A 12828-nucleotide genomic window follows, 5' to 3' on the forward strand; every position below is an offset into this window, starting at 1 on the left:
CTGTGTATGCTCTTGTTGCTCACATACAGCCGTGACATTATAATCCGCCAAAACCGTCCTTTTTGACATGGATCCGCTTTCTGGCCTGGTTGATGGCATGCAGGGTCTTTCTTTGGAGGTAGCGGATCTCCGTCAATCTATGACTCAGCTTCATGCATTGGGCTATGCTCCGGCCCATGGAGTCTGTTGCGAGCCAAAGGTCTCACTTCCGGAAACGTTCTCCGGGGGCAGTGAGAATTTTGTTCGTTTCAGAGAGGCATGCAAACTCCATTTTTGCTTGTGTCCCCATTCCTCTGGTAATGAGGAGCAGAGGGTGAGGATTGTCATCTCCCTGCTCAGGGGTAATGCTCAGACTTGGGCTTTTTCGCTGCCATCAGGGGATCCCTCCCTTCGATCCGTGGAAAGATTTTTTGTGGCCCTGGGGCAGATATATGATGACCCGGATCGTGTTGCTCTGGCCGAATCTAACTTACGTTTTTTATGCCAGAACAAACTGTCTGCGGAGCATTATTGTTCTGAATTTCGGAGATGGGCAGCTGATTCAGGTTGGAATGATGCTGCACTCCGGAGTCAGGTCTGTCATGGTCTCTCAGAGAGATTGAAAGATGCGTTTGCTTTCCATGAGAGACCAACGTCCTTAGAGTCTGCCATGTCATTGGCGGTACGCCTTGACAGGCGTCTAAGAGAAAGAAACGAGACCTCTCTGTTCAGCCATTGTCAGTCTAGGGGCAGTGGTGCGGACTCATTCAGTGTGCAGGGGCCTCATCCTGTCTCGGTCCCCTCTGAGGAGGAGCCCATGCAGCTAGGAGCCCATGCAGTTCCCGTTTTATCCTGTCTGCCAGGGTGGCGCTAGAGAGCAAAGTCATTTCTTGTGAGATTTTTGTCGATAGTGGAGCGGCTGTCAATCTTATTGACACTCAATTTGTAGCCATGCATGGTTTTCAGGTTTGCACATTAGAAAAGGATATACCTGTTTTTGCTATTGACTCTGCTCCACTCTCATAGAGATCTCTGAAGGGCATTGTTCACAATATCCGGCTAGCTGTAGGTGACACTCATGTGGAGGATATATCTTGTTTTGTCCTTAACGGATTGCCTTTTCCTCTAGTTTTGGGGTTACCCTGGCTCACTAGACATAACCCCACTATTGATTGGAAAGGAAGGCAAATAAATGAGTGGAGTGACTTTTGTAGAGAGAATTGTCTCACAGCGACTTTTGCAGAGGTGTCTACTAAAACTGTGCCATCATTTCTCTCTGATTTCTCGGACGTGTTTTCCGAGAGCGGTGTTCAGGAGCTACCTCCTCACCGGGAGTTTGACTGTCCCATTAACCTTATTCCCGGCGCCAAGCTGCCAAAAGCACACCTCTACAATCTCTCACAACCGGAAAGAATCGCAATGCGAACCTATATCTCCGAGAGTCTCGATAAGTGGCATATTCGTCCCTCAAAATCACCTGTTGCCGCTGGTTTTTTTTTTTTTTTTAAAAAGATGGCTCTCTGAGACCTTGCCTAGATTTTAGGGAGCTGAACCGTATCACGATTCGCGATCCCTATCCCCTTCCTCTGATCCCGGACCTCTTCAACCAAATTGTTGGGGCCAAGGTTTTTTCCAAATTGGATTTGAGAGGCGCGTACAACCTGGTCAGGGTCAGAGAGGGGGATGAATGGAAAACGGCCTTTAATACCCCTAACGGGCATTTCGAGAATCTCGTTATGCCTTTCGGCCTGATGAATGCTCCGGCCGTCTTTCAGCATTTTGTTAACAGTATTTTCTACCATTTAATGGGGAAATTTGTATTGGTGTATCTTGATGATATTTTGATTTTTTCCCCTGATGTTCAGACCCATCAGGATCATCTTTTTCAGGTTCTGCGGATCCTGCGGGAAAATAAATTGTACGCCAAGCTGGATAAATGTCTTTTTATGGTATCGGAGATTCAATTTCTGGGTTTTCTCCTCTCTGCTTCTGGTTTTCGCATGGATCCGGAGAAGGTCCGTGCTGTACTTGAGTGGGAGCTTCCTGAGAATCAGAAGGCATTGATGCGCTTTCTGGGTTTTGCGAACTATTACAGAAAGTTCATTTTGAATTATTCCTCTGTTGTCAAACCCCTCACTGACATGACAAAAAAGGGGACGGATTTTTCCTCTTGGTCGGAGGAGGCGCTTGCAGCTTTTTCTAAGATTAAAGAGAGTTTTGCGTCTGCTCCCGTCTTGGTGCATCCTGATGTTTCCTTACCTTTTATTGTTGAGGTGGAGTCTTCCGAGGTGGGTGTGGGTGCGGTTTTGTCCCAGGGCCCTTCTCCTGCCAAATGGCGACCCTGTGCCTTTTTCTCTAAAAAACTCTCCCAGGCAGAGAAAAACTATGATGTGGGAGATAGGGAGTTGTTGGCCATCAAGTTGGCTTTCGAGGAATGGCGCCATTGGTTGGAGGGGGCCAGGCACCCTATCACCGTTTTTACCGACCATAAGAATCTGGCATACTTGGAGTCGGCCAGGCGTATGAATCCGAGACAGGCCAGATGGTCTCTGTTCTTCTCCAGATTCAATTTTGTCGTTACATTCCGCCCTGGGATCAAAAATGTGAAGGCTGATTCTCTCTCTCGCTGTTTTCCGGGAGGAGGAAACTCCGAGGACCCGGGTCCCATTTTGGCGGAGGGGGTAGTTGTTTCTGCTCTATATTCTGATTTGGAGGCCGAGGTCCAGGCTGCCCAGACTGAGGCACCTGCCCGTTGTCCTTCTGGGAAGTTGTTTGTGCCTCCTGAGCTACGTCACAAACTCTTCAAGGAGCATCATGATACTGTTCTTGCTGGTCACCCCGGGAGTAGAGCCACGGTAGATCTCATTGCTCTGAGATTTTGGTGGCCGGCTCTTTGTAAGTCGGTGGAGGGTTTTGTGGCTGCTTGTGAGATGTGCGCTCGCGCTAAGGTCCCTCGTTCACGGCCTTCAGGTTCCCTTCTCCCGTTACCCATACCTTCCTGTCCTTGGACACACCTGTCCATGGACTTTATCACGGATCTTCCTCGTTCCTCAGGGAAGTCGGTGATCCTGGTGGTGGTGGACCGTTTTAGCAAGATGGCTCATTTCGTACCTTTTCCTGGTTTACCCAATGCTAAAACGTTGGCGCAAGCTTTTGTCGACCATATTGTTAAATTGCATGGCATTCCCTCTGATATTGTTTCCGATAGAGGCACGCAGTTTGTGTCCAGATTCTGGAAGGCTTTCTGTTCTCGCCTGGGGGTTCGGCTGTCCTTCTCTTCTGCTTTTCACCCGCAGTCGAATGGTCAGACTGAGCGCCTCAATCAGAATCTGGAGGCATATTTACGCTGTTTTGTGGCAGAGAACCAGGAGGATTGGTGTTCATTTCTCCCTCTTGCTGAGTTTGCTCTGAACAACCGTCGTCAGGAATCTTCTGATAAGTCACCATTCTTTGGTGCATATGGGTTCCATCCGCAGTTTGGGACATTCTCGGGAGGGGCTCCTTCTGGTTTACCTGAGGAGGAGAGATTTTCATCGTCTTTGTCTACCATTTGGCAAATGATTCAGAGTAATCTTAGAAAGATGAGTGAGAAGTATAAGCGTGTGGCTGATAAGAGACGTGTGCCTGGTCCGGACCTGAATGTGGGTGATCTGGTGTGGTTGTCTCCAAGAAATATTAAACTGAAGGTTCCCTCCTGGAAATTGGGTCCCAAGTTTATTGGGCCTTATAAAATCTTGTCAGTCATAATTCCTGTTGCCTTCCGTCTTGATCTTCCACGGGTTTGGAAGATACATAATGTATTTCACAGATCTCTCTTAAAACCATATGTCCAGCCCACGGTACCCTCCTCTTTGCCTCCTCCTCTGATTTTGGTTGATGGCAATCTTGAGTTTGAGGTTTCCAGAATTGTGGACTCTCGCATTATCCGCGGTTCTCTTCAGTACCTCGTTCATTGGAAGGGTTATGATCCTGAGGAGAGGATGTGGGTTTCGGTGTCGGACATTAAAGCCACTCGCCTCATCAGGGCATTTCATAGGGCTCATCCTGAGAAGGTGGGTCCTGGGTGTCCGGAGTCCACCCGTAGAGGGGGGGGGTACTGTCACTACCAGAGCTTTGAGACGTTCTCACAGCTCTGTTTCTCCACCCCTGTGATGATGTCACTACTAGAGCTTGGAGGAGTTCTCTCTGCTCTGTTTCTCCGCCCCTGTGATGAGGTCTTTACTTTCTGTTTCCTTCCTCCCAGCTGTTCCTCCTGTGTTTGATTTCTCTGCCTTTAAATCACCCCTTCTCCTTTGTAGGGTGCGGATTATATTTCTCATTTGAGTTGTATCTCTTGCTTGAGTATCTTCACTTGTGTGCTATCATTTCACTGGACCTGTGTTCTGCTGCAGCAAGTACTCCGGATATTGCCAGCTGTCTTTGGATCTGTCTTCACTGCTCCTGCAGCTCCTTCAGTTAAGTGTGCAGACATTGTAGTGTTTCTGTTTGTTTTCTGACTGGATCCGAGGCGACCCCGGTTCCGTCCATATACTGAGCAGGGCACCGGTGGCCGTGCCCCTTCCACTATTGTAGGGGTTACAGTGGTCATCAGTCTTAGGTACGCGGGCATGCCTCGTTCCACCATTTGGATCCGGGCATGTGCTTAGCAGCATAGGGAGAGCTTTGAGGGTCTGACAGGGGTCACCCTTTATCCTCCCTAGTTTGGGTCCGGTCAGTAGCTCTATTTACTGTGTATGCTCTTGTTGCTCACATACAGCCGTGACACTTTTTTTGTTATTTTTGTCCTATTTATTGCTTTCTTCACAATAAAAAAATATATAAAAAATCTTCAAAGTTGTGAACATGTTCTGTAAATGATTCAAATCCTCAAACAATCCATGTTAATTCCAGGTTGTGAGGTAACAAAATACGAAAAAAGTCAAGGGGGGTGAAAACTTTTGCTAGGAACTCTATATGGCTGGGGGCTTATTATACATATGGCTGGGGGCTGATTATACATTTGGCTGGGGACTGATTATACATTTGGCTGGGGGCCTAATTGGGGCTGTCAGCTGAGGTCTGATTAAAATTGGGGGTCTGATTGGTGGTCTGACCTGAGGTTCAATGAAAAATATTTTTTTCTGATTGTCTTACTCTAAAACTTAGGTGCGCCTTATGGACCGGTGCGTCTTATAGGGCAAAAAATACGGTATCTGTTTTAAAAACAGAGATATAGAAATTTTTGGTAAATTTTTTATTCTTTTATAAATAAAAATGAAATATTTTACATTTACCACTGCCATTAAGTACAATATGTGACGAGAAAACAATCTCAGAATGGCTTGGATAAGTAAAAGCGTCTTAAAGTTATCACCACATAAAGTAATACATGTCCGATTTGCAAAAATCGGCATTGGATTTAAGGTGAAAAGTGGCTAAGTACTGAAGGCGTTAAAGGGCTTCCATCTTGCCTATACTGTTCCTAACCGCATTTAGAAAGCATTAAAAAAAGCTGTGATTCATAGACACAGTGGTCTGGAGCTAACCCTATTGACTTCTATGGGAAAGTTTTCTAGGCATGCTCTGTGACCTGTACAAAGGTCTTTGTGTGAATGGTGGATCCTGTCTTATCTATACACAGAGGTGATGTAATTACAGGCAGGATTAGAATGACAGATAAGCAGATAACTACAGTAAAGTGAACTGTACAGACCAAGAAGTGGCTTAGTAACCAGTGCAGAAACTGCAGGATTTTATGTTTTTTGTTTCAATGTAGATATTGACATGAAAGATTAAAAATAACAAAATCAAACATTTGTAAAAAAAAAAATGTTAAACATAAAAATGTGATTTAAATAACAGGTCATTTTCTGATGACACATTCCCTTTAAGAGGTTAACAATGCAAAGGAATAACATGCAGTAAAATACTTGTATGAATAATGTAAAAAAAATATAACAGTGTTAAAAATAAGCCAAAGCATTAAATAATGCTTATAGTTCACAGCAAAAAAGTGAAGCTTTATGACCGCCTGGTTTACTGTAGAAATAATGAACACATTCTGTTCTGATATGGTGCTGTTTTTTTTTTTTTCCCACTAAATCCCCAAGAGCCCAAGAGACTGCCTGCTTTCATTGTGGCATAGCATAGATTATATGCTGAACATCCTTATCATGTGCCTGATAAATTGACCTCAGTGATCCAGATAGCTTGTTCTTCTTTACAGTCTCTGTTATACAATAATAGAATCTATTCAATTTAGCTAATGTTCATTTTCATTACAAATGACTTTTTTTTTACTCTCTAACAATTTACACTTTAATATGTGTAAATCATTGCCTCGTAGAGCTAGACAAAAATCATCAGTTTCCTCTGCTGGGGATTTTCCATTGGATTTCCTTCACAACATATTGACTAATTTACTGCAGATAAATAGCTTAGGAGAAAACTAAGGGTGAGCGGTATACAAGTGCATATTTGTATGGTTAGGTTATTTTAAACTACTGAACACTTTGTAATGTGAGTCCATTGAGCTCTTTTGTTTTGGCTATACCTTTCTGCAATATGTGCTTATTATGATTATACCACTGAGTTATTTTAAATTAGTTATATGCAGTGATACCTCGAAAAGTGTGAATGGTTATTTTGTTAAAAAAAAAAAAATATATATATATATATATATATATATATACATACACACTGCTCAAAAAAATAAAGGGAACACAAAAATAACACATCCTAGATCTGAGTTAATTAAATATTCTTCTGAAATACTTTGTTCTTTACATAGTTGAATATGCTGACAACAAAATCACACAAAAATCAAAAAATGGAAATCAAATTTTTCAACCCATGGAGGTCTGGATTTGGAGTCACACTTAAAATTAAAGTGGAAAAACACACTACAGGCTGATCCAACTTTGATGTAATGTCCTTAAAACAAGTCAAAATGAGGCTCAGTAGTGTGTGTGGCCTCCACGTGCCTGTATGACCTCCCTACAACGCCTGTGCATGCTCCTGATGAGGTGGCAGACGGTCTCCTGAGGGATCTCATCCCAGACCTGGACTAAAGCATCTGCCAACTCCTGGACAGTCTGTGGTGCAACGTGACATTGGTGGATAGAGCGAGACATGATGTCCCAGATGTGCTCAATTGGATTCAGGTCTGGGGAACGGGCGGGCCAGTCCATAGCATCAATGCCTTCGTCTTGCAGGAACTGCTGACACACTTCAGCCACATGAGGTCTAGCATTGTCTTGCATTAGGAGGAACCCAGGGCCAACCGCAGGAGCATATGGTCTCACAAGGGGTCTGAGGATCTCATCTCGGTACCTAATGGCAGTTAGGCTACCTCTGGCGAGCACATGGAGGGCTGTGCGGCCCTCCAAAGAAATGCCACCCCACACCATTACTGACCCAATGCCAAACCGGTCATGCTGGAGGATGTTGCAGGCAGCAGAACGTTCTCCACGGCGTCTCCAGACTCTGTCACGTCTGTCACATGTGCTCAGTGTAAACCTGCTTTCATCTGTGAAGAGCACAGGGCGCCAGTGATGAATTTGCCAATCTTGGTGTTCTCTGGCAAATGCCAAACGTCCTGCATCTGTGGACGTCGGGCCCTCATATCACCCTCATGGAGTCTGTTTCTGACCGTTTGAGCAGACACATGTACATTTTTGGCCTGCTGGAGGTCATTTTGCTCTGGCAGTGCTCCTCCTGTTCCTCCTTGCACAAAGGCGGAGGTAGCGGTCCTGCTGCTGGGTTGTTGCCCTCCTACGGCCTCCTCCACGTCTCCTGATGTACTGGCCTGTCTCCTGGTAGCGCCTCCATGCTCTGGACACTACGCTGACAGACACAGCAAACCTTCTTGCCACAGCTCGCATTGATGTGCCATCCTGGATAAGCTGCACTACCTGAGCCACTTGTGTGGGTTGTAGACTCCGTCTCATGCTACCACTAGAGTGAAAGCACCGCCAGCATTCAAAAGTGACCCAAAACATCAGCCAGGAAGCATAGGAACTGAGAAGTGCTCTGTGGTCACCACCTGCAGAACCACTCCTTTATTGGGGGTGTCTTGCTAATTGCCTATAATTTTCACATGTTGTCTATCCCATTTGCACAACAGCATGTGAAATTGATTGTCACTCAGTGTTGCTTCCTAAGTGGACAGTTTGATTTCACAGAAGTGTGATTGACTTGGAGTTACATTGTGTTGTTTTAGTGTTCCCTTTATTTTTTTGAGCAGTGTATATATATATATATATATATATATATATATATATACACAGGTGAAACTCGAAATATTAGAATATCGTGCAAAAGTCCATTTATTTCAGTAATGCATATTAAAAGGAATTGCATTAATGCAGCGTAAAAATAGAATTTTGTGAAAAGGTTCACTATTCTAGGCTCAAAGTGTCACACTCTAGTCAGCTAATTAATCCATACCCCCCGAGCAAAGGGTACCTCAAAATTGGGGTTTCATAAGCTGTAAGCCATAATCATCCAAATTATAACAAAGCTTGAAATATCTTGCTTTGCATGTAATGAGTCTATCTCATATGTTAGTTTCACCTTTTAAGTTGCATTACTGAAATAAATGAACTTTTCACGATATTCAAATTTTTCAAGTTTCACCTGTATACTGTATATATATATATATATATATATATATATATATATATATAGTACAGACCAAAAGTTTGGACACACCTTCTCATTCAAAGAGTTTTCTTTATTTTCATGACTATGAAAATTGTAGATTCACACTGAAGGCATCAAAATTATGAATTGACACATGTGGAATTATATTCATAACAAACAAGTGTGAAACAACTGAAAATATGTCATATTCTAGGTTCTTCAAAGTAGCCACCTTTTGCTTTGATTACTGCTTTGCACACTCTTGGCATTCTCTTGATGAGCTTCAAGAGGTAGTCCCCTGAAATGGTTTTCACTTCACAGGTGTGCCCTGTCAGGTTTAATAAGTGGGATTTCTTGCCTTATAAATGGGGTTGGGACCATCAGTTGCGTTGAAGAGAAGTCAGGTGGATACACAGCTGATAGCCCTACTGAATAGACTGTTAGAATTTGTATTATGGCAAGAAAAAAGCAGCTAAGTAAAGAAAAACGAGTGGCCATCATTACTTTAAGAAATAAAGGTCAGTCAGTCAGACGAAAAATTGGGAAAACTTTGAAAGTAAGGGCTATTTGACCATGAAGGAGAGTGATGGGGTGCTGCACCAGATGACCTGGCCTCCACAGTCACCGGACCTGAACCCAATCGAGATGGTTTGGGGTGAGCTGGACCGCAGAGTGAAGGCAAAAGGGCCAACAAGTGCTAAGCATCTCTGGGAACTCCTTCAAGACTGTTGGAAGACCATTTCAGGTGACTACCTCTTGAAGCTCATCAAGAGAATGCCAAGAGTGTGCAAAGCAGTAATCAAAGCAAAAGGTGGCTACTTTGAAGAACCTAGAATATGACATATTTTCAGTTGTTTCACACTTGTTTGTTATGTATATAATTCCACATGTGTTAATTCATAGTTTTGATGCCTTCATAGTCATGAAAATAAAGAAAACTCTTTGAATGAGAAGGTCTGTACTGTATATATATATATATATATATATAATTTTTTTTAAATACAAGACTATTGGATTTATGCATCAATGCATTTATTTTTGGTTTATATATTAAAGTTATTAACGGGACGGCGGGCAAGCTTCTAACATAAAGAATAAAAACTGCTAAAGTTCCCTCCATTCCAGCACTGTGGGTCCTGTCCCTGGAAATAATGATGTCACATCCATGTTTCATATTACCGCTCAGTCAATCATTGGCATCACCAGTCACGTGTGCAGGAATGGTATATGACCACCAGGGGCGTTGCTAGGGTCTGAAGACATCCCGGGCACGAGCCCACCCCATGAAGCCACGCCCTCATCGCCACCAGGGGGGCCCTTTACTGTAGTTATTAACCCTTTAAGCAGTCCCCCCTTCAGTGAATGGGGGACTGCTGAAAGGGGTTAACAACTACAGTGAAGGGCCTAGCTGTGTGGGCAACCCCACAGATCATCCTAACCTATGGTCAGCCTAATTTGAAATTAAGCAAACCCCCCAACTATAAACTAATCACAGAAGTTGGAACCCATCCACCCCCCTTGTACTTGTTCAGCTACTTGCAGGCTGCATGGGCATGAATTCAGAACTTCAGTTACTTCGGTCCACAATTCTGTTCTGCGGCGCGTGAACCCGCAAGACCCATGACCTCCCGTAGCGGGTCTCGCGCGGCAGAACAGAATTGCGGACCAAAGTGACTGAAGTTCTGAACTCATACCCGCGCAGCATGAAAGTAGCGGAACAAGAACAAGGGGAGTTGGGGGATGATCTGTGGGATTGCCCAGATGGCTAGGAATAGCCTAATAAAAAAAATAAAAAGATCCCACCAGCATAAAGATTTGGGGCACTGGACAAAACATCCGGGGCTCCAGCCCCAAATGTTTTGACCTAACGATGCCCCTGATGACCACTTAGACCAATGAAGGTCCAAGCAGTTATGTGACTGATGCTTGACAGACTGCACTGGAACAAAGACCTTTCGGACTCATTCAGACAACTATATCCATTTTTGCTCTCCGCAAATTGAAGATCCACAAACACGTATACCGGCTGTGTGCGTCCCGCATTTTGCGGAACGAAACGGCCAGCCCCATGATAGAAATGTTTATTCTTGACCGCATTTGTGACAAGAATAGGATATGCTCTATCTTTTTTGCGGAGCCGAGGAACTGAAGTACAGATGTTGACAGCACACTTTGTGATGTCCGTATCTTTTGCGGCCCCATTGAAATGAATGAGTGCACATTCGTACGGCAAAATTGCGGAATGGATGAGGACACAAGCATACAGTCGTCTGAATAAGCCTTTAACATTAAATAATTGCTTGGTTAATTTTAACCACTTCCAGACCGGGCCATTTACTCACTTCCTGACCAGGCCTAATTTTGCAAATCTGACATGTGTCACTTTATGTGGTAATAACTTTGGAATGCTTTAATTTATCCAAGCAATTCAGAGATTGTTTTCTAGTGACATATTGTACATCATGTTAATGGTAAATTTGAGTCAATATCTTTTACATTTATTTATTAAAAAAATCAAAAAGTTAATGAAAATGTGAAAAAAAATTACTGTTTTCTAAATTCATTAATTAACATTCCCCATATATCTACTTTATGTTGGCATCATTTTGGTAATGTAATTTTATTTTTTTAGGACACTAGAAGGTTTAGAATTTTAGAAGCAATTTTTGAAATTTTTAAGAAAATTTCCAAAGTAAACTTTTTTAAGGACTAGTTCAGTTCTGAAGTCACTTTGTGGGGCTTACATAGTGGAAACCCCCATAAATGACCCCATTGTAGAAACTACGCCCCTCAAATTACTCAAAAATGATTTTACTAATTTTGTTAACCCTTTAGGTGTTCCACAAGAATTGAAGGAAAATAAAGGTGGAATTTCAGAATTTCACTTTTTTGGCAGATTTTCCATTTAAATCTATTTTTTTTCAGCAACAAAGCAAGGGTAAACAGCCCCAAAAAAACCTCAATATTTATTACCCTGATTCTGCGGTTTACATAAACATCCCACATATGTTTGTAAACTGATGTAAGGGCGCACGGCAGGGCGCAGAAGAACAGGAGCGCCATATGGTTTTTGGAAGCCAGATTTTGCTGAACTGGTATTTAGATGCCATGTCCCATTTGAAGCCCCCCTGATGCACCCTTACAGTAGAAAATCCCAATTTTGGGAAAATGGACCTATATTATGTTTTTTGTGAGGTAAGGTAACAACAAAATGGCTGTTTAGGCACAGTTTTATTTTTTTTACAACATTCATCTGACAAGGTAGATCATGTGCTACTTTTATACAGCAGGTTTTTACGGATGCAATGATATCAAATATGTCTACTTTGTTTGTTTGTTTGTCTTACATAATTAAGCATTTTGGAAAAAAAAAAAAGTTTTTGTGTCTCCAGTTTCTGAACGCCACATTTTTTTTAAATCTTTCTGCCAATTGTGTTGTGCAGGGGCTAATTTTTTGCAGGAAAAGTTGGCATTTTTATTGGTACAATTTTTTGGTACTTATGATTTTTTGATCATTCATTATTACACTTTATGGGGCAAGGTGACCAAAAAATTTGTTGTATTAGCACAGATTTTATTTATTTTTACAGTGTTAACCTGAGAGGTTAGATCATGTGACATTTTTATAGAGCAAATTGCTACGGATGTGGCAATACCTAATATGTATACATTTTCTCATTTAAGTTTTACACAATAATAGCATTTTTTAAACCAAAAAATTATAATTTAGTGCCTCCATAGGCTGAGAGATAGTTTTTTTTGTGGGATGAGGTGACGGTTTGATTGGTTTTATTTTGGGGGGCATACGGCTTTTTGATCGCTTGGTGTTGCACTTTTTCTGATGTTAGGTGACAAAAAATTGCTTTTTGGCAAGGTTTTTATTTATATTTTTTTACGGTGTTAACCTGAGGGGTTAGGTCATGTGATATTTTTATAGAGAAGGATGTTACAGACGTGGCAATACCTAATATGTCTACTTTTCTTTCTTTATTTCATTTTAACAAAATAATAGCCATTTTGAAGCAAAAATAAATAAATCATATTTTAGTGTCTCCATTGTCTGAGAGTCATATTGTTTTTTTATTTTTTGACCAATTGTCTTATGTAGGATCTTATTTTTTGCGGGATGGGGTGACGGTTTGATTGGTACTATTTTGGGGGGCATACGCCTTTTTGATCGCTTGGTGTTGCACTTTATCTGATGTTAGGTGACAAAAAATTGCTTTT

Source organism: Bufo bufo, chromosome 5, assembly GCF_905171765.1.
Source record: "Bufo bufo chromosome 5, aBufBuf1.1, whole genome shotgun sequence".
NCBI classification, from domain to species: domain Eukaryota; kingdom Metazoa; phylum Chordata; class Amphibia; order Anura; family Bufonidae; genus Bufo; species Bufo bufo.